At 43.4% G+C, this 22,507-nt stretch overlaps 1 protein-coding gene across 2 annotated transcripts in view; it reads left to right on the top strand.

The window, feature by feature from the left end:
* The first annotated feature begins 17,264 nt into the window (after window positions 1–17,264).
* LOC126109413 (angiotensin-converting enzyme-like) overlaps window positions 17,265–22,507 on the top strand; it is a 312,642-nt gene continuing 307,399 nt past the window's right edge. For both annotated transcript variants that reach the window (XM_049914448.1, XM_049914447.1), the window contains exon 1: window positions 17,265–17,588. The gene's annotated coding sequence lies outside the window, so the exon portion shown is untranslated. The remainder of the gene's footprint in view (window positions 17,589–22,507) is intronic.

Genomic DNA, 22,507 nt, shown 5'->3' with positions numbered 1-22,507 from the left:
GCGAGCAAGATCTCCGGATCTGTCCCCCATTGAGCATGTTTGGGACTGGATGAAGCGTCGTCTCACGCAGTCTGCACGTCCAGCACGAACGCTGGTCCAACTGAGGCGCCAGGTGGAAATGGCATGGCAAGCCGTTCCACAGGACTACATCCAGCATCTCTACGATCGTCTCCATGGGAGAATAGCAGCCTGCATTGCTGCGAAAGGTGGATATACACTGTATTAGTGCCGACATTGTGCATGCTCTGTTGCCTGTGTCTATGTGCCTGTGGTTCTGTCAGTGTGATCATGTGATGTATCTGACCCCAGGAATGTGTCAATAAAGTTTCCCCTTCCTGGGACAAAATGGTTCAAATGGCTCTGAGCACTATGGGACTCAACTGCTGAGGTCATTAGTCCCCTAGAACTTAGAACTAGTTAAACCTAACTAACCTAAGGACATCACAAACATCCATGCCCGAGGCAGGATTCGAACCTGCGACCGTAGCGGTCTTGCGGTTCCAGACTGCAGCGCCTTTAACCGCACGGCCACTTCGGCCGGCTTTCCTGGGACAATGAATTCACGGTGTTCTTATTTCAATTTCCAGGAGTGTAGTATCGGGCAGATGGACGTGTACGGGTATGGAGACAACTTCATGAATCCATGGCCCCTGCATGTCAGCAGAGGACTGTTCAAGCTGGTGGAGGCTTCGTAATGACGTGGGGCGTGTGCAGTTGGAGTGATAAGGGACGCGTGATACGTTTAGATACGACTCTGACGGGTGACACGTACGTAAGTATCCTGTCTGATAACCTGCGTCCGTTCATGTCCATTATGCATTCCGAGGAACTTTGCCAGTTCCAACAGGACAATGCGACACACCACACGTCCAGATTCGCTAAAGAGTGGCTAAAAGAATACTCCTCTGAGTTTAAACACTTTCGCTGGCCACCAAACACCCCAGACAGGAACATTATTGAGCATATCTGGGATGCCTTGCAACGTGATATTCAGAAGAGATCTCCATCCCGTCGTACTGTTACAGATTTATGGACAGCCCTGCAGGATGAATGGTGTCTGTTCCCTCCAGCACTGCTTCAGATGTTAGTCGAGTCCATGCCACGTCTGGTTGTGGCTCTTCTGCGTGCTCGCGGGTGCCCTACTCGATGTTACGCAGGTGTACCGGTTTCTATGTACGTAGACTTAGGTGGAAGTTGTGCCTAAAGAACGGAGAAAGTCCCTGTCTGAAACGACTTTGACGAAGGGGAGACGATAATGGCCTGTTAGTTTCGGGCAGTTTCACGGAAACTACCGTAAGAGGCCCCATTACAAAGTAATCATCGTCATCATTAAGCGACAAAAGGTCATCGTCCGCCAAAGGCACGTCACATCATCAGCATCTGTCGAGCTGAGGCGAAGCTGCTAGCAGGCGAAAACGTGTCGCACGCCCATTGCCTTCTGGCCTGTTCTTAAGTACCTTCGCATGGATTGCAAACAGTATATGGGATACGCTGAAAGTACAAGATGTAAGGAAAAAAGAAAAAAGAACTACGACAGATTCACATTGTTGTTGTTGTGGTCTTCAGTCCTGAGACTGGTTTGATGCAGCTCTCCATGCTACTCTATCCTGTGCAAGCTTCTTCATCTCCCAGTACCTACTGCAACCTACATCCTTCTGAATCTGCTTAGTGTATTCATCTCTTGGTCTCCCTCTACGATTTTTACCCTCCACGCTGCCCTCCAATACTAAATTGGTGATCCCTTGATGCCTCAGAACATGTCCTACCAACCGACCCCTTCTTCTAGTCACGTTGTACCACAAACTCCTCTTCTCCCCAATCCTATTCAGTACTTCCTCATTAGTTATGTGGTCTATCCATCTAATCTTCAGCATTCTTCTGTAGCACCACATTTCGAAAGCTTCTATTCTCTTCTTGTCCAAACTATTTATCATCCATGTTTCACTTCCATACATGGCTACACTCCATACAGATTCACATTACGAAACATTTTATTCGAAGGAATGCAAATTACGATAGTTTCACATTATTTGTAACTTCTGACAGATAAAGTGAAATAGAAGTGTAACAAGTTTACAGTAGAAAAAATGCACAAAAACGGAACTTTAGGTAAAGATGTAAGTGCCATGCTTCACCTTAACAGCGTCACCTCATATATTTCTGAGCAGTAACAAAGAATATACACTACTGGCCATTAAAATTGCTACACTAGGGAGAAATGCAGATGATAAACGGGTATTCATTGGACAAATATATTATACTAGAACTAATATGTGATTACATTTTCACGCAATTTGGGTGCATAGATCCTGAGAAATCAGTACCCAGAACAACCACCTCTGGCCGTAATAACGGCCTTGATACGCCTGGGCATTGCGTCAAACAGAGCTTGGATGGCGTGTACAGGTACAGTTGCCCATGCAGCTTCAACACGATACCACAGTTCATCAAGAGTAGAGACTGGCGTATTGTGACGAGACAGTTGCTCGGCCACCATTGAGCAGACGTTTCAATTGGTGAGAGATCTGGAGAACGTGCTGGCCAGGGCAGCAGTAGACCATTTTCTGTATCCAGAAAGTTCCGTACAGGACCTGCAACATGCGGTCGTGCATTATCCTGCTGAAATGTAGGGTTTCGCAGGGATCGAATAAAGGGTAGAGTCACGGGTCGTGCCGTCAATGCGAACAAGAGGTGACCGAGACGTGTAACCAATGGCACCCCATACCATCACGCCGGGTGATACGCCAGTATGACGATGACGAATACACGCCACCGAGATGTCGCCAAACACGGATGCGACCATCATGATGCTGTAAACAGAACCTGGATTCATCCGAAAAAATGAAGTTTGGCCATTCGTGCACCCAGGTTTGCCGTTGAGTACACCATCGCAGGTGGGCCTGCAGCGTCAAGGGTAACCGCAGCCATGGTCTCCGAGCTGATAGTCCATGCTGCTGCAAACGTCGTCGAACTGTTCGTGCAGATGGGTGTTGTCTTGCAAACGTCCCCATGTGTTGACTCAGGGATCGAGACGTGGCTGCACGACCCGTTACAGCCATGCGGAGAAGATGCCTGTCATCTCGACTACTAGTGATACGAGGCCGTTGGGATCCAGCACGGCGTTCCGCATTACTCTCCTGAACCCACCGATTCCATATTCTGCTAACAGTCATTGGATCTCGACCAACGCGACCAGCAATGTCGCGATACGATAAACCGCAATTGCGATACGCTACAATCCGACCTTTATCAAAGTCGGTAACGTGATGATTGCATTTCTCCTCCTTACACGAGGCATGACAACAACGTTTCACCAGCGAACGCCGGTCATGTGCTGTTTGTGTATAAGAAATCGGTTGGAAACTTTCGTCATGTCAGCACGTTGTAGGTGTCGCCAGCGGCGCCAACCTTATGTGAATGCTCTGAAAAACTAATCATTTGCATATGACAGCATCTTCTTCCTGTCGGTTAAATTTCACGTCTGTAGCACGTCATTTTCGTGGTATAGCAATTTTAATGGCGAGTAGTGTAGCACTGACGTCACTAGCACAACGAGAAGTTCGAAGGCGCGCTGAAATGTAATGCCTTCGTATTTTTTATGTGAAAGTTTGATACGAATTAACAATTATTTCTTAGAGACATGTACAGAAATATGTGTGAGTTTGCATCTCTGACAATAATAGAGTTCTGATGGAGAACGAAAAGAAAAGAAACTTGAACAGGTAGTTAATTACTCCTCCCACAAGCTATAAAGCAATCAGTTCTCAACCATCTGTCGGCGAGTTTTAAAATATTCTCTAAAGTCTCCTAACAACTGTTCTGCAGTGCTCCTGTAAGCAATAGACAGCTTACCTTGTCTTGCCAGCAACACGGTAAAATACATCAAAAAGCAATAATATGATCCATGCAGAGCGCAATGCATGAACTAATTGCATCAATTATTGCCATACTTTTGTACACAGAAATGTCGACTAACCTTAAACAATGTAAAGAAAAATGAAAGAAACGAATAAAAACTTTTAATTTATTATATTCAGAAAATTGATGTTTTATATGTTGACAATAAAACTGATGCTTTAAATGTTGACAATCTTTACACAGACTTGAACTGCCGCGCGGTATTAGCCGAGCGGTCTTAGGCGCTGCAGTCATGGACCGTGCGGCTGGTCCCGGCGGACGTTCGAGCCCTCCCTCGGGTGTGGGTGTGTGTGTTTGTCCTTGGGATAATTTAGATTAAGTAGTACCTAAGCTTAGGGACTGATGACCTTAGCAGTTAAGTCCCATAAGATTTCACACACATTTGAACATTTGAACTTGTAATTATTTCACAATGTCTGTACTCAACAAACACGTTTCTGGCCACAACGAGAGACTCTGAGTGTATCCATACCCAAATCTGACAAAATCCCTACAGTGCACAGGCAACCATCAACTACGTGCATCGATTAGCAAATTATCGAAAAGCCTCAGTTAATACCAAAGTCTCCTCCGGCACGATCACGGCTGGCTGCGACCTCTCACGTCGCGTGGCTTCTCTCTACCTCACCTTGCTTCCGACCTGTTCCGACTTCCCTCGAAAACTGCTCGTTCGCTGCTACTCGCAAGAATAATATCTCACAGTTTGTGTATGCACACAGCAGATTCATATACGTCAAATTTCCAAGCTCTTGAACCTTTTTAAGTAAAACAAACGTTATTTAACGTTCTACATCGTTATTATTAATGCCTACATTTTTATTTCTCGACATAGACAGCCTGGCGACAAAAACATTTTTATCGACAGGAGACCAACTTATTGATGCCTTCACTGTATAATGTTTTACTTTGTTGACGGCGCTACTGCAGCCTCATCTCTGCTTGCACCCCTTCATTACTATCAAAGTGAAGTCATCGAAGGTGTTCTCCAAGGCTTGTAAACAAATGAAAATCGTATGGGGCCAACTAGGTCAGTATGGAGGATGATCGATGACACTGAAGGTGAGTCTGAGTTAGTTTCAGGCTTTAATATTGAATATGGTGTGGGTGGTTTTACCTTAATTTTTTTAGCTGAATATAGTAGAATTGTTTTTATAAGAATGTTGTTAGCTTTGATTCTTTTAGGCCGTGATTTTTATTCTTTTATACTTGTTATTAAGCTGCTATTATATCTTTTGGTTTTATTTGAGTTCGAGGTACTTTACCTCGGTTTCGTTATGATAAGTTGATATACTTGTCTTGAAAATGTTTTTTACCATTATCTTTAAATTTTTTTTCTTTGTTGGTTTAAAGATTTTATTTATTTCATTTATTTAGTGAAATTTTTTAAGAAAAGCTGATAGAAGAGTTAAACTTCTAGTTTCATGATTCCAAAGCATATGCTTTTCCTAAGCTAATTAACTTATTTACTCCTTAATTAGTTAATTCATGCATTTCCAACATGGATGTTAATTAAGAAGTATGTAAAGTAGATAATTGTTAAGATTTGTCCTGTTATGATGTAAGGTTCTTCAACTGGTCATTTACCAATTCATGTTGATAAACATACAACAGCTACTATAATTCAGAATAGAATCTGATTGATAGGATAAAATTGAATACCTCGGAATGATGTTTTGTTGTAGAATTGTTAAATTATTAAGATTCTAATTGATAGGAATAGTGCAATAACACCTCCTAACTTGTTAGGAATTCAGAATGACATTTTCACTCTGCAGCGGAGTGTGCGCTGATATGAAACTTCCTGGCAGATTAAAACTGTGGCCCGACCGAGACTCGAACTCGGGACCTTTGCCTTTCGCGGGCAAGTGCTCTACCATCTGAGCTACCGAAGTACGACTCACGCCCGGTCCTCACAGCTTTACTTCTGCCAGTATCTCGTCTCCTACCTTCCAAACTTTACAGAAGCTCTCCTGCGAACCTTGCAGAACTGGTAGAGCACTTGCCCGCGAAAGGCAAAGGTCCCGAGTTCGAGTCTCGGTCGGGCACACAGTTTTAATCTTCCAGGAAGTTTGTTAGGAATTGATTGTAGAATTGCATATGCAAATAGGAAGTATCATTCTGGTTGAATGTGAACTGGTGTTACTAATGGATTGGCAGGTACAAAATTATCTTGGTCTTCTAGAAGGTAAGGAATAATTAAACATAACTAATAATGATTTTATTAATACAAATGTGATAGAATCCTTGAAAGTGAAGTATGGGTGGAATGGGATTTTTTCGATATCTACGTTTAGTCCTAACGGGTTATTAGACCCTGTTTGATGAAGAAAGAATAAGTGAATTGCTGCCATAGCTGCAATAATAGATGGTAATACAATATGAAATGTAAAGAATCGATTTAATGTTGCGTTATCAACAGGAACTCCTCCTCACACTCACTGAACTAAATCTGTTCCTAAGTATGGAATTGCTGATAATAAATTAGTAATTACTGTTGCACCTCAGAATGATATTTGACCTCAAGGTAAAACATATCCTATAAATGCAGTTGCTATAACTAAGAATAGAATTATTGTACCAATTATTCAGGTGTGTATATACATATAAGATCCATAATAAATTCCTCGTCCTAAATGCAAACAAATGCAAATAAAAAATATACATGCTCCATTTGCATGTAAAGTTCGAATGATTCAACCATTATTTACGTCCCGACAGATGTGTACTAAATGCTATTTCAATATTTGATGTATAGTTCAAAAATGGCTCTGAGCACTATGGGACTCAACATCTTAGGTCATAAGTCCCCTAGAACTTAGAACTACTTAAACCTAACTAACCTAAGGACATCACACACACCCATGCCCGAGGCAGGATTCGAACCTGCGACCTTAGCAGTCCAGCGGTTCCGGACTGCAGCGCCAGAACCGTTAGACCACCGCGGCCGGCGATGTATAGTGTATTGCTAAAAATAGTCCAGTTACGATTTTAATTAGCAAGCACAGTCCTAGTAGGGACCTAAAATTTCATCAAAATGGAATGTTTGTTGGTGCAGGTAAGTCAACCAAAGAGCTGTTAATAATTTTAATTAAAGGATGTCTTAATCGTCGGATTGTTGCACGTTGCACCGCTCGTGTATTGCCTGGCTTTGTCATGCTGAAGGAGAGGATGCTTTCTTCGAATTCACGCGTGTTTTCAGTTTCTCACGCCTCGATACAGTTGTGTTACACGCCGCCATGTTACTCACTGCCAAGTTGGAGCCCTCTAGCAACAGAGGGATGCAGCATGGGTCAGCTAAGCAGGGAGGTCGACCGAGTAATAAGCATGACATCTTATGCCTCAACCGATATTGAGAACAGAATACAAAATGTGGAGCCATTACTTTTCAGGACGCCTTCCTATATTGGAATTTAACAATTTCTGATCTCATATGTTCAACTCATCAAATCTCGTGCTTCGCTACAGATAAGGCTGCCACCAGAAAAACCATTTCACAAATTAGTAAAAATAATACTAATTAGATGCTGAAATAAACATCCTCAATCTTAGTTTTGTACCGCTAGGAGTACTTTTGTGTGACGTTAATGTACCCTGTGCACAAACTTGATCCCCCTCAGCCGCTTGTCTCTCCCATCCTCTCCCACCCGCGTCCGCTGCTGCGCCTGCATTCTCACATCCCACCTGCTCTCTCCACTCTCCATACCCTCACCCAAGGTGGCTTCCACTAACTCCCCCTCCCTGATGATGCCCTCATCCCCTCCATCTACCCCTCCTACCAACTTTGATCCTCCTCTACCACACCCTGTGTTTTTTTCCCGAGGGCACCCTCTCTCCCTTCTCTTCCTCCCTCCTCCCCCCAGGCTTCCCCTACCCCTACCTTCTTTCCTCCCCCTCCCATCTCCCCTGCCACTGGCACCTGCACCCTCCCCTCTCCCTCCTCCCCCACCTTTTCCCCCATTTTGGCGGGTCCCCAGACTTGTACACGTATAGTGAACTTTCGCCGGAGATCATCGCCTAGTGTTTGTATGTGCCATCGTGTTCGAGTTCCAGTGTTTCATCGTTTGTGCTCCAACGTTCGCGTGTGTCATCTGTCATCTCTGTGCGTGTCCGTGTTCCTGAACATTTTTATTTTGGTCTCTGGGCCCGTGAATGGCTCCGTGTGTTTTAATTTTGTATGTCTATGTTTGTATATCCACCATGTCTGTTCTGCGATTGTCTTCTTTTGTATCATCAGTTTTATCTGTGGCCGAAGAGCGGCGTAGTATGCCGCTGCTGGCCTACCTGTATCAGGTGTGAATATGACAATAAAGAAAAAAAAATACCCTGTGTTGTGACTGGGTAAGACGTCTTAGCAAGCATCGTGGACTACGGGGTTGTAAAACTAAAGTGCCGCATTTGCTGGTTTTCGTGTTTATCATGCGTATTAAGAAAATACGTTGCTAACTGTACACCTTATTAAGGAATTCTGAAAAACACTATTTTTTTTTGTATGAGTTACTGTGTGAAAATATCAGGAAATTGGCGCCGGCCCATCGCAAAATTAGCAATTAGATAATGATTGACTGTTGTACAGGGGTGCTTCCATTCTTAGACTACAGCCACATAATTATAGACCGCGTATGTCCCTATATGTGCCGTCTTCACTTTTATACGAAATTACGATTTCTTTGTATCACAAATACAGGATACTGCTCTATTTTAGTCATGACGATTTATTTTACTTTTATCACAAATATTTACTCATAAATTCCAAATTTGCGTATATTGGAATACAAAACATGAGTTTAACGCAAAAACCTCAAAATATACCACATAACGAAAACAAGTTTGTGTAACTCTGCATAACAGTGAAGTGAAACGGTAGACAAAACTTCAAGTTACTTTATTGTATCAGACATAACATGAAACAGTAATACGTTGCTGTAAGATGAGCGTATAGGGTGTGAATAATTACTTGCATATAGCGAGCTTCACATATAAAGTGATACACAATTTTTCACAAACGTTCAACATTCACCTAAGTTCTCCACACTCTTTACATGACACTAAACGACGTGTTTGCAAACCGGGCGACTGCAGCTGGTACAATACTGGTTGGTCTTTTTATCGATGGCACGGGCTTAAAGAGCTGTTTCACGCGCACTACGGTAAGAAGGGTCATTTCCATCTTCTAGATCAATTACATCTTCTTCTAAAGTTTTCGTCACGAAGTCCGAAAAATCTGGATCACATTCTGAGATGAATGAGAGGCCGAAGCCATAGTAACACTGAAAATAAATAGAAACGCTAATTAAGTCTCAAAATAAAATAATATTTAGTTGACAAGTAAATTTTGACCATATGGAAAACAGAAACGCTTATGGTGTCGTGCGGTCAATAATGGCACCATCCAAGCTCTACAGCTGTCCACCGAGAAAGCGGACAACCCGACAATGCTTCTGGTTTATCTGCAGGTCGTTTATGACTTGTCGACAGGGTATGTGAAATCGCCAACAATCGAAAGACCAACATAGGGAACGGCGAAGGTATACAGATTGACCGGTATCGAGAAGAAGCCCACTACATTTGAGGATTGAAGTCTGAAACAAACATCTACGTCACATGACGGAGGGCAAAAATTGGAGTTTCTGTTATTAAGTACTATGCGAAGTCAACAGCTAAGGTTTATTTTCACTTGCAGCTGAAATCAATCACTGATTTTAACAACTAATCGACTTGTTGTGTTATTATTACTCAGTTAATAGTACAATAAACCTAATTTCTCCGAAATTTCCCATGTTATCGCGGCGGTTGGCGTTTTCATCTTTAGTAAGGTGAAGAGGTAAGAAATAATTAGGAACACTGTATTGTTAGTTCTTTCTTTTTACGAGCGACAGAATAACAGTCTTTCAGTGAATTCCTGTATTTGTTGCAGTGTGAATCTAGTTCATTGCCTTCACAGAAGAAGACGAAGCATTCAGTTTTCTAACGGTTACTTCATAGCGGGTGTGAAATGTTTCTGTCCGGCGTAACGTCAAGCACTTCGGCCAGGAACGTTACAGCAGAAAGGGCTGTGAGGCGACGTCAGCCAATGGCACGGCTCCAGGACGGAGCGGCCTCTACACGAAGAGGATATAAGCGCTGCGCCGCCTCTCCGTGGCTCCTCTATGACCTCATCCCCTTCCCCCACCTTCTCCTTTTCCTTGAACACATCCGCACACTATATATTGACTGCCGCCTTGATCCCCCTCACCCCTGGTGTCTCCCTTCCTCTCCACTCCCAACCAGTTGCCGCGCCTTTACCGTTGTGTCCCTCCCTCTCTCCATCTCCACACCCTCCATCTCCTTTCCCAACACAACTTCCACCGTCTACCCCTCCCGGATGATGAGCTTCGCCCTGACATCTACCCTTCCTACCAACTCTAACCCCCTCATCCTGCGTCCTCCTCAGGCCTCCCTCTCCCCCCCTCTCTCCTTCTGAGCGGATTTCCCCTCCTACTCCCCCTCCATCTCTTGTGCCTCCTTTCAGTGTCTCTGCACTCCCTCCTGCCCTGTCTTCCCTCTTCATCTCCCGCCCCATGTGTCTCCTGCCTCTTCGTGTACCCACTGATGCCCCTCCTCTCTTCATTCCGCCGCTTCCCCTGCTGCCCCTTGCTCTCCCCTCCTTTTCCATCCTCTCTGACCTTTCCCTCGGCAGGTCCCACCTGGTAGTTTTATTCTTCGTCGTGTGTGCTCCAAGTGGGTTTTAAGTGTGTTGTTTCGGAGTGTTTTTAATACTGTGGCCAACTTTTAACCTGTGCATGCGCATCCAGTGTCTTCTCTGTGTTTTAAGAATCGCCAACTGTGTTTTTTAACTTTCTGGTGACTTTTTCAACTGTCCCCAATGAACGTCTCCGTGTCAGTGTATTTTTACCTCCATTTTCTCCCCTTACTCTGTTTTATGTTCCCCTTTTTATCTCCTTATGTATGTATTATTTTATTCTTGTTTTAGTTGTCATGTCACTCGGCTGAAGAGCGGCGGATTGTGCTGCTGACAGCCCTCCCCTGCCCATATGGGGCAGGGGAATGAAATTACAATAAAGAAAAAAAAAAAAATCTCCGCGGCCCGAGTTGAAATCCAGCCGACCTACCAAGGCTGCTACAGTGACTTATGATGTTGTGGGTTGGCAGGAGAGCCAACACCATGATACTAGAGGAAGCCGAAAGGGCCGCGTTTTAGCTCAAGCAGGCTGGCGTGAGGTCTGGAACAGGACAAGGGAATTAGACTTTAGAAAAATGGACGTAGCTGGTGGAATACTTAACTTTAATCCATAAATGGTGAACGTCGCTCTTGACGGTACATGTTTTACAGTATCAATAGTAACTGGTAATGGCGCCTTGCTAGGTCGAAGCAAATGACGTAGCTGAAGGCTTTGCTAACTATCGTCTCGGCAAATGAGAGCGTATTTTATCAGTCAACCATCGCTCGCCAAGTCGGTTGTACAACTGGGACGAGTGCTACGAAGTCTCTGTAGACCTGCCGTGTGGCGGCGCTCGGTCTGCAATCACTGATAGTGGCGACACGCGGGTCCGACGTATAATAACGGACCGCGGCCGATTTAAAGGCTACCACCTAGCAAGTGTGTTGTCTGGCGGTGACACCACATATCAACTGCATTGTTTTGCTTGCAATGAAATTATATGTAACGAAGGACACTGATTATTTGCATGTTGCCATTTGCTTGCGACATACCTTGGTGAATACCAAAGTTAAGCATTGTCATTTATCTTACTGTTATGAACTTCATTAATGCGATTTGCTTGAATTTTTGTCTAGCGGTCCGAGAAAGTAGGTTTCCTAGGCATCCTACACTACTGGCCATTAAAATTGCAACACCAACGAGAAATGCAGATAATAAACGGGTATTCATTGCACAAATATATTATACTAGAACTGACATGTGATTACATTTTCATGCAATTTAGATGCGTAGATCCTGAGAAATCAGTACCCACAACAACCACCTCTGGCCGTAATAACGGCCTTGATACACCTGGGCATTGAGTCAAACAGAGCTTGGATGGCGTGTACAGGTACAGCTGCCCATGCAGCTTCAACACGATACCACAGTTCATCAAGAGTAGTGAATGGCGTATTGTGACGAGCCAGTTGTTCGGCCACCAGTGACCGGACGTTTTCAGTTGGTGAGAGATCTGGAGAATGTGCTGGCCAGGGTAGCAGTCGAACATTTTCTGTATCAAGAAAGGACCTGCAACATGCGGTCGTGCATTATCCTGCTGAAATGTAATGTTTCACAGGACTCGAATGAAGGTTAGAGCCACGGGTCGTAACACATCTGAAATGTAACGTCTACTGTTCAAAGTGCCGTCAATGCGAACAAGAGGTGACCGAGACGTGTAACCAATGGCACCCCATACCATCACGCCCGGTGGTACGCCAGTATGGCGATGACAAATACACGCTTCCAATGTGCGTTCACCGCGATGTCACCAAACACGGATTCGACCATCATGATGCTGTAAACAGAACCTGGATTCGTCCGGAAAAATGACGTTTTGCCATTCGTGCACCCAGGTTCGTCGTTGAGTACACCATCGCAGGCGGTCCTATCTGTGATGCAGCGTCAAGGGTAACCGCAGCCATGGTCTCCGTGCTGATAGTCCATGCTGCTGCAAACGTCGTCGAACTGTTCGTGCAGATGGTTGTCGTCTTGCAAACGTCCCCATCTGTCGACTCAGGGATTGAGACGTGGCTGCACGATCCGTTACAGCCATACGGATAAGATGCCTGTCATGTCCACTGTTAGTGATACGAGGCCGTTGGGATCCTGCACGGCGTTCTGTATTACCCTCCTGAACCCACCGAGTCCATATTCTGCTAACAATCATTGGATCTCGACCAACGCGAGCAGCAATGTCGCGATACGATAAACCGCAATCGCGATAGGCTACAATCCGACCTTTATCACTGTCGGAAACGTGGTGGTACGCATTTGTCCTCTTTACAAGGGGCATCACAACAACGTTTCACCAGGCAACGCCGGTCAACTACTCTTTGTGTATGAGAAATCGGTTGGAAACTTTCCTCATGTAAGCTCGTTGTAGGTGTCGCCACCGGCGTCAACCTTGTGTGAATGCTCTGAAAAGCTAATCATTTGCATCTCACAGCATCTTCTTCCTGTCGATTAAATTTCGCGTCTATAGCACGTCATCTTCGTCGTGTAGCAATTTTAATGGCCAGTAGTGTATATTAGGCGTGTGGGCAGAACACAAGTTCCATGGTGATTTTATAGAAACAGAACGTCTGTTTCCGTGCATAATGTCTCGTTTTTAAACAAAATGTCTTTTGCTTAAAGGACTAGGTCTTACAGATACTGCACCTGGTATGAAGGTAACAACGATAACATATTAGAAAACTCTGGTTATAGCGAAGGCCCCTACACACACACACATACACACAAACACCAATCGACCGACCGACTAATTGGTCGCTTGTAGGCGCTTTGGCCAACCTGCCGACCAACTTTTCTTGTGGAGGTGGGGGTGGGTGGAGATGTCGACCATTTGGGACACTCTAAGCCAACCCCCCCCCCCCCCCCACCACCACCAATCCACCTAACAAATTTTGTTTGTGCCTGTCGTGAAAACAGTCCGACAAATGTTCCTCGTTTGTCACTGGGCTAGAAATGAAATGCTGTTCTAATACACAGGGTTTTTATAATTGAGTGCAGCTGCTTACAGAAGTCCAGGGTAGATCGTAGCTATCGTATGACAGCGAAACTTGGTACATATTCTAATGTGTTAGTGCACAACCGATTTACAATGAGAAAAAAATTAGTTCCAATTTTGCCAACCAGATACAAATCTGGCGCTGTGAGTGCAAGAAAGATGTATAAAAATGTTTCCATGTGTAACGGGTTAGGAGTGGAAAAAGACGAACAAGTGAAAAAGGCGTAATGTTGATTTTATTATTGACAGGGTTCGTTCAATATGAGACCGTTGACGTCTGACCGGCGGGGGAGGGGGATTCGGCTGTTGGGTGATCCTACCCGCCCAACATCCCGACAAGGAAAGTTCGTCGGTCGGTCGGTCTCGAGACGCCTACACACACTTACTTTGTTGGTCGGTCGGTCGGTTGCTGCAGTCTAGGGGCTCTTCAGAATGACAGCAGACCCTGAAAGTAGTTAGCCTGGACTGGGGCATTGTTACTTGAAGAGCGCAGTATGCCTTCAGCAGGCGAGCTAGCGAGCTTTCCGGCTACGACAGCGGACTCCGCTGCCTGGGCCGGTGTTGTAGCATGGCCTGTCACACCGGCGCCCCGGATTACATCGCATCAACACAGGACCACGACAACAACTTCTGACAACAGCAAGTTGCAGTAGCAGAGAGTTGTCCAAAGATAACCAAAAAAATTGGTTAACATGGAGCTACGTGATATATTGCAAGCAATATTCCTCTTCACAAACTTACGAACCCTATTCTCAAAGGCTTCCTACACAAATATTGCTTGGATCAAAATATACCAGATGAATGAACATTGCATTAAAATTTACGTAAATGTTCCGGAAGAAATACGCAATGAACCCAAGGACAGCATTACCTGGATTTCAGTTGACGAAACTACAGACACTTGTGGCCGTTACATTGCAAATTTAATTGTTGGTGCTTCAAAAGAAGAGCCCTCTTCTTCCTATTTAGCGGCGTGCAAAGAACGTGAAAAAAGCAAATCATTCTACGATCGCCAGAGTTGTGAATGAGGATATTAGAAGAATATTTCCAGAATCTTATGCAGATGAAAGGATGTTTGTGTTTATTTCAGATGCTGCTCCCTGTATGACCAAAGCAGGAAAAGCCCTCAGAGTATTTTATCCCACTGACGTGCTTTGCTCATAGAGTACATCGCCTCGCTGAAGAAGTACGTTCCACGTTTCTGAATGTAAATGAAATGATTTTATCCACAAAGAAAGTTTTTCTAAAGGCTGCTGCTCGCATCAAGACCTACAAAGAAAAACTACCAAATGTGTCTTTACCTCTCGAATCAGTGGTAATTCGTTGGAATACGTGGGTCGAAGCTTTGGTGTTTTCCACAGAATATTTGGAGGCCATTAGAGGGGCAGTAAACGAATTCGATAGTGCAGAAGTTTACGCAGTTTGCCGGTGCAAGGAAGCTTTTAATGATGCCAGTATTGCTGTCATTAGCACTCACTTTCTCCATATATCTGCAAGTATTAAAAAGTTTGGTACTCGAGTTTTGGCGTCGAATGAATCTATTCAGTTAATGAATAAAATTATTCTAGTGAACTCCTCATTTCCAAGAAAACTTAAAGAAAAGTTTGAAAACATTTTAAACAATAATCCTGGCTTTGTACTCCTGTGCCGAACTGATAGTTTTGTTAATGGCCGGCCAGAGTGGCCGAGAGGTTCTAGGCGCTACAGTCTGGAACCGCGCGACCGCTACGGTCTCAGGTTCGAATCCTGCCTCGGGCATGGATGTGTGTGATGTCCTTAGGTTAGTTAGGTTTAAGTAGTTTTAAATTCTAGGGGACTGATGACCTCAGAAGTTAAGTCCCATAGTGCTCAGAGCCATTTGAACCATTTTTTTGTTAATGAGACAGGCGAACTTTTACCAGAAACTATAAGTGCCAACATAGCACCCAAATTCAAATACTGTCCAGTTACCTCTGTTGAATTAGAACGGTATTTTTCTGCTTATAAAAATGTTTTGAGTTATCGAAGACACGATCTTACTACCGAACATTTGGAACAGTACTTGGTCGTTTATGTTTACAATTCTAGATAAATGTAAAATAAAGTGTAAATGATGCTTTGGTCCGATGCTGTTAAAAATGATGATTGTATGTTGTTTTAATAAAATATTACCGAGTTTTTGAGCGTGTCCTCTACGTGCGATATATCTCGACGTTGATCCTGTACATACCGGTTGTTTCACTGCGACTCAATTGCATCGCATCCACTTGTTACCGACACCAATAGCAAAGGAGAACAATTCTTGAAACACGGTCTGCCTCCCCATTTTGCAAAATTTTGGAAAACAATCACAGAAAGGCCCCTTCCTAACCTCTACCAGAAAGTATTCAGATAATGATATCAGCGTTCTAAATGTACTGACTTTTCGCGATGCCAGCTCTCTTTCTCGTAGTTGATATGCACAGTTTCGACTTTGATATACAATGCAGGCAGTAACCACCACGTTTTTTTACTATTTTATCATGCATATTTCGACACTTTTCATGCATTTCTTAAGCATTTTTCATGCAAAACTTAAAGTTTTTATGATGCATATAATCCGGTCTGTAATAATAAAATATCTAATACATAAGTAGCACATACATAAATAGTCCTACAGCTTCTGACGAATCATCGCGTTTGTCTTTGATCAGGTGTATGCTTATGATGAATAGAATATAGTGTATAAATAAATCCTAACCCGTACGATCGTGTTTCCTTTTTTCTGTAAAATTAATGTAAGGAAGTTTTTCTCAGTATTTTTCCTGACCTACTTTTAAACTATAAATCAAATTAAAACTAGAAGTTCACGAAATCAAAACGAAAAAAAAGTCAGGGGTGAAATAGATAAAATTGTCAATACTTCAAAAATTGAATTTTCTCATTTTGAGGGCAGTGAAGACGCGATTCGTTTTACTTGCTAAAAACGTTCGACAGCCTACATAGCATAAAATATTTCTTTATAAAGGCAACCGGTTCCGACAGACTTCACTGTTATCTACCAGCCTTAAAAAGTGTGTGTGAAGTCCTAAGGGACCAAACTGCTGAGGTCATCGGTCCCTAGACTTACACACTACTTAAAGTAACTTAAACTAACTTACGCTAAGGACAACACACACACCCTTGCCCCCATATTTTGCGTGAGGTTCTGCGTCAAATTAACACGTTTTACAACAAAACAGAACTGAAGTTAACAGTAAAGTTCGTCGAAACCGGTTGTTCTAAATAGATATATTTTATGCAATCTAGTCTGTTGAATGTTTTACATTCCAGAAGTAGCAGGCAAGTGGATGCAGCCACAGGAAGTGCTCGATATGTCCGGTTCGGTACAATGACTCCATGAGTGGTGTAATGGGATGCAGACATGCTTGCGTGAAGAGACGATTCGATAAACAACTTTACAGGGCAATATCGATCGAGCAACGTTTTTCTCCTAGCAGCGAGGCTAATAAAAACAAGAAAGAGGAGCAACAATCCGGGAGGAGGTTCAACGGACTTCTTGTTGTACAGCCCGCCCACTCAAACGCCGCCATTGGCTGCCCGCGAGTTGGCGAGCGGAGCGGAACGCCTATGGTGGGGGAGCCTGCCGAACAAAACACGGCGGTAGCGGGCCGTGATTCGCAGAGGGCCGACAGGAGCGCTGGCATCGGCGGAAGCGCGCCATTCGTCTGTCAGCCAGGTGCCATTTGACTATCTGAGCGCTCGCTTCTCTTTGAAGCTCAGTTCGCGACGCGACTCGTCGAATGGTGTACGCGGGCGGCCCTGTTAAACAGACAGGAATGTTGACAACCGTTCTGTAGAAGCCGCGAGCTCCGACGCTTTTGCCGCAAGGCAAATAACGTTACCTTACGCCGACGTTCTTCCTTCAAGGAGAACACAAAAGACTTTCATATCCTCGCGCGACCAAGAGCTGTAAACCCGTCTTACCTACTGCGCGGAGTCAGGTAAGTTTTGACAGTTAATCAAAGGTTAATACAACAGATCCTTTTTCTCTGTTCAAAAGACAGAATATTGGGGGGAAAAGTTTCAGTCTGTCCATGCTTTCCGTGAAGAATAAAATTCTGGATCGTATCTATGCAAAAGAGATGTAGTGTGTGTACTCTTTTCCACATTTTTAGCGAGTGCAGTTTTGCCTCTTACTACCATTATGAAATGATGTTATGGAACAATTCGCCATAAACGATTCGTAGGTAGTTATCTCTAAGCTGTTTTTATGTTTTCCTCCGTCGTTCACATTTCGTATTGACATCATGTTATCTGCATTTTACAATTTCCGCATCGCTTACTTTCTTTACTGATGGTAAAAATGCGAGAGAACCTATAATTGCACATAAAATATATAATGTTGTTCTGGATTCATACATAACTGTTGTGCGAGAAAATTAAACTGTTAGGTGCAGACCTATTTAGAAGCGCTTTGTTTCTAAGACAGCAAGACATCGGAATTTCTAACGGAAGTCACCGATTAATATGAGTAGCTTCTGAGGGTAAACTTAAAACATGGAAGAACCAGCGGTGATTTTGAGTACGAAGTATTCGTGTGTTTCTTGACAACTTGTATAACCATCTAAGGTGGAACTCATAATAAACTAATGCTTACTATATTAACTGAACTATCGCAGTTGATTTGCATGTTGTCAGTACTCGGACGTGTAATTCTCGCATTTCAACGGGGTTCAGTTTTTTTTTTTTTTTTTTTTGCTTCGGTTTAAAATCAAGTCATCACGTTTCTGGTTGTTGTAAGTGACTGGCCTTATGTTAATTACACAAACTAGAGAACCACAGCCAGAAGAGTGATGTTTGAAATCTTAGCTTTGAACACGCTGTAATTCAATAATATCCTCGATAAATATTCGACTGCAGACAACAGCCTCTAACAATGCATTTGAATAGGGTTTCACTAAAGTTTTCCAAATAAGCTCTAGGACCGCAGTTTCTCCTGCTTTTTTTTTTTTTTTTTTTTTTTTAATCTGATCCAGACTTAACATATATCCACATCCAAGAAGCTAACTGTCGAAGGTGCTTTAAATGTTTTGTCTTGGTTTTATGCAAAAAACTTAAGTAGACTTTTTGTTTCTTTCCCCCCTTGTGCAGTGCTGCAGCCAGTGGGAATATAATAGTTCTCGACTCCGAAATAATTAGAATCTCCCACCACAAAGTACAAATTGTTCCAAATGTTTAGGGTCAAAGTCAGGAGCGCCCATTTTGGAATACGAATGGTAAGTAGCCATAAAAATGTTCCATTTCCGACTGTGTTGAAACCTACGTAATGCCGAATTTTAAATCATTTCCTTGAAAAGAAAACATCTGAGTATATTATGTTTTCTCCTTTCCCTGACAACTAGGGTGACACACGCAGCCCCCACTTGCTGCGTGGCATGGGCGCCCTTGATCAAAATTATAAGGACTATAAATTAGTATTTGGGCATAGAGAACGAGTGGTCGGATCTTAATCTGCATTCATATTCCGCAAGCCACCACACGGTGTGTGGCGGAGGATACCTTTCCTGTTCTACCCGCGTATGGAGTGAGGGAAAAACAACTGCCTATATGCTTCCGTAAGAGACCTGATTTCTCTTAGCTTGTTCTCGCAGTCCTGACACGTGGCTGACGTTAATGGTAGTAAAATGCCGGTTCTCTTAACTTTTGCCCATTAACGTTTTGCGATCGCCGCGTTTCCTCCATGTATTTCCATTTGATTTCACGGAGTATTTCCCTAACCCTCGCGTGTTGAGCGAAGCTGCCAGTAACATATCTAGCAGCACGCTACTGAATTGCTTCGATGTCTTCATTTAAACCGAATTGGTGGGATCCCAAACACTCGAGAAGTGTTCAAGAATGGGTTGCACTAGTTTTCTGTAAGCGGTTTGCCTAAGAGATGAGCTACACCTTCCTAGAATTCTCCCAATAATTCCAGTCACAGTCCGTGAATTGAGACCGTCATCCATCACTTTGAGCGCTTTCTATTGCTGCACGATGAAAGATCTTTATCTAAGTTAATACCCACCAATTAGTTCCTTATCTCAAACTACTCGCTGTGTATAATTTTGACCAGGAGACTGTGTATTGTGGAGTATTCTGTGAATCAGTAAATAGAATCTGCCATAATGTCTTTAGCCACAAGACATGTTAAAAAAAGAAAAAAAAGGTTTTTTGGTATTCATTTATTCGTATGAATTAACGTTGAAAATAGCCCTGTTTAACACCTACTCCAGCACTTTTTCAAATTCCTGAAATGTAGTTCGAACTCTATCGCCGGGGCATCTTTCAGCTCTCAGTAATGCTTGGGAAACGATGGTTCTTATGGGGTCATGTACGGCGAATACGGAGGCCTGCCTGCTTCACGCAAACGGCGTTGTAATTGTAAGTACTACTTGTTATTGAGAGTTCGACTTATGGTGCACTATGCCACTGGAATCGAAAAACAGAGTGATGAGCATAACGTTCCACTGGAAGGACTGAGCTTAATTTTGACGTCATATCCTTAATCCCATGTTTCACCACCTTTTATGACACGTTTCAGTAGTTCTGCGTACTTGTTGACTCCATCAAATGAAATCTGACCGGTTTTAATTCGCCACAGTTTTTGTTCGAAGGCCAACCGTTCTGGGGCAAATTTTACTGTCACACATTTCATACCCAAAAATCCGAAAAAAATTCATGACTGAGCCAGTTGGTATGCCAACATCACCAACTTCTTTGATTGTGATCCGGCGATCGTTCATAATCGTTTATTTCACTTTTGTTCACGTTTTTTTTATCGGTTGTTGATGTTCTGTGGCGTCTGGGGCGCTCGCCATCTTCAGCGTTCAAATGGCTCAAATGACTCTAAGCACTATGGAACTCAATATCTGAGGTCATCAGTGCCCTAGACTTAGAACTACTTAAACCTAACTAACCTACGGACATCACACACATCTATGCCCGAGGCAGGATTCGAACCTGCGACCGCAGCAGCAGCACGGTTCCGGACTCAAGCGCATAGAACCGCTCGGCCACAGCGGCCGGCCATCTTCAGTGTCTTCACAGCCTTCTTCAAAACGGTTATACTCCTCAAAACCCTTATTTTACCCATCAAAACAATTTTTTACATTTCAAAAATTTTACGCCTCTTCATTCCGTTATAACAAGATTAGGATAATATAAATTCTCTCATCCATTTTCATACAAAATGAATAATCGCCGCTACTAGCAAAACACATGTAACCTCCTTAACCAGACTAAATATCCGGTACGGTTAACAGTGTACAAATACTTGTAGGGTATGTTTAGCAACACGAAATCGAAAAAATGCTCCTATCGGACGAATACAACGCATGAAATTACAAATTTCGCGTTACTTTTTGAATACGTTTCGTATATTTTTATAGGTAAGCTTCATGTGTAAATGAGTCTTCTGCTGTTGCCACAGAAACCTAACTGTGTAGAGCAGTCGGACAAAAATACGGTAAGACTTTGGCTGCGACTGAGCATTGATTGAAATCAATGGAGAAAGTTGAAAATTTATGCCAGACCAGGATTCGAAACCTTGTCTCTTTGCGTACTAGGTAGATGCTCTGTGTTTTTTTTAAATCTAATTTTGTTCGTTATTGTTCGTTGCGGACATCCCATGACACCCGTTCAAGTTCATCGTTTATCCAGTCACTCAGTTTTTGTGTTACAGAAAGCAGCTAACCCTCTGACCGAACACGCTGAGCTACCGTGCCGACTACCACTGAGCCCTTCGCACCTAGTGGTCATAGTTTTTTTTTTTTTTTACTTTATTGTTATTTGAATACCTGTACAAATCAGGTAGGCTCTCAGCGGCACACTACGCCGCTCTTCAGCCATAGTGTTGACAATAGTACACGAATGTAGAACGATAATGAATATAGTGATGGGCAAAAGATAGAGGTCACAGAGACACAAAAAAAAAAAAAAAACGGAGCCGTTCACACGCGACGATAACAACACTGAAAACACGTTGACACGGCGCACAGAACCTCGACGAATCCGACTAGTGGTCATAGCAACTGCAGGGAGTAATACAGCACGCCTGCCGCAAGGCGCAAATTCTGAACTAATCACACCCACACACACACACACACACACAGCAAATGTAGTGCCTCTTTCCCATTATCCTCAGTACTCGCGGCGTTTCGCCGATTTCCATGAGTTCGAGCCTGGTGTGCATATGCGCTCAAGTGGTAATTGGTCTATTCTTTCAGACATCGCGAGAAGTGCATGCTAGAACGTAAGTGCAGTTGCTAGCCAAGCCGGTAGGTCGCGCTGCTGTTTTTGACCACAGACGACACCTGTGCTATGTCCGCAATACGTTGAAAGTATCAGTCGTGCTGAGAACAGTATTCCGTTTAGCTGCGAACCCCTTACGTCGGAGCTAAGTGAATTCGAACGTGGGTAAATGGTTTGTGGTCGTGTGGTGGGTGTTTCCGTAACGAAGTGAGCCGAAGTGTTTGATGTTTCCGTATATTTACACCGCATACACGCAAAGCGGGAAAACATTACCTGCTAAGTCACAACGCGGACGAAAACGTGTGTTGAGTGTTCGTGACAGACAGTCAATGAAGAGGATTATGACGAAAACTAAGAGGACGACAGCTGCAAAAGCCACTACAGAACTGAATGTCGCACTCGCAAAAACCAAAATAACACTAAGAATTTTATAAGAAGGGAAATGCAGAGCGAGTGGAATTCCAAAGCTACACTACTGGCCATTAAAATTGCTACACCAAGAAGAAATTCAGATGATAAACGGGTATTCATTGGACAAATATATTATACTAGAACTGACATGTGATTACATTTCACGCAATTTGGGTGCATAGATCCTGAGAAATCAATACCCAGAACAACAACCTCTGGC

Source organism: Schistocerca cancellata, chromosome 12 (assembly GCF_023864275.1).
Source record: "Schistocerca cancellata isolate TAMUIC-IGC-003103 chromosome 12, iqSchCanc2.1, whole genome shotgun sequence".
Lineage (NCBI taxonomy): Eukaryota > Metazoa > Arthropoda > Insecta > Orthoptera > Acrididae > Schistocerca > Schistocerca cancellata.
Note: the sequence above shows the minus strand (reverse complement) of the source record. Positions and strands in the feature narration are given on the sequence as shown.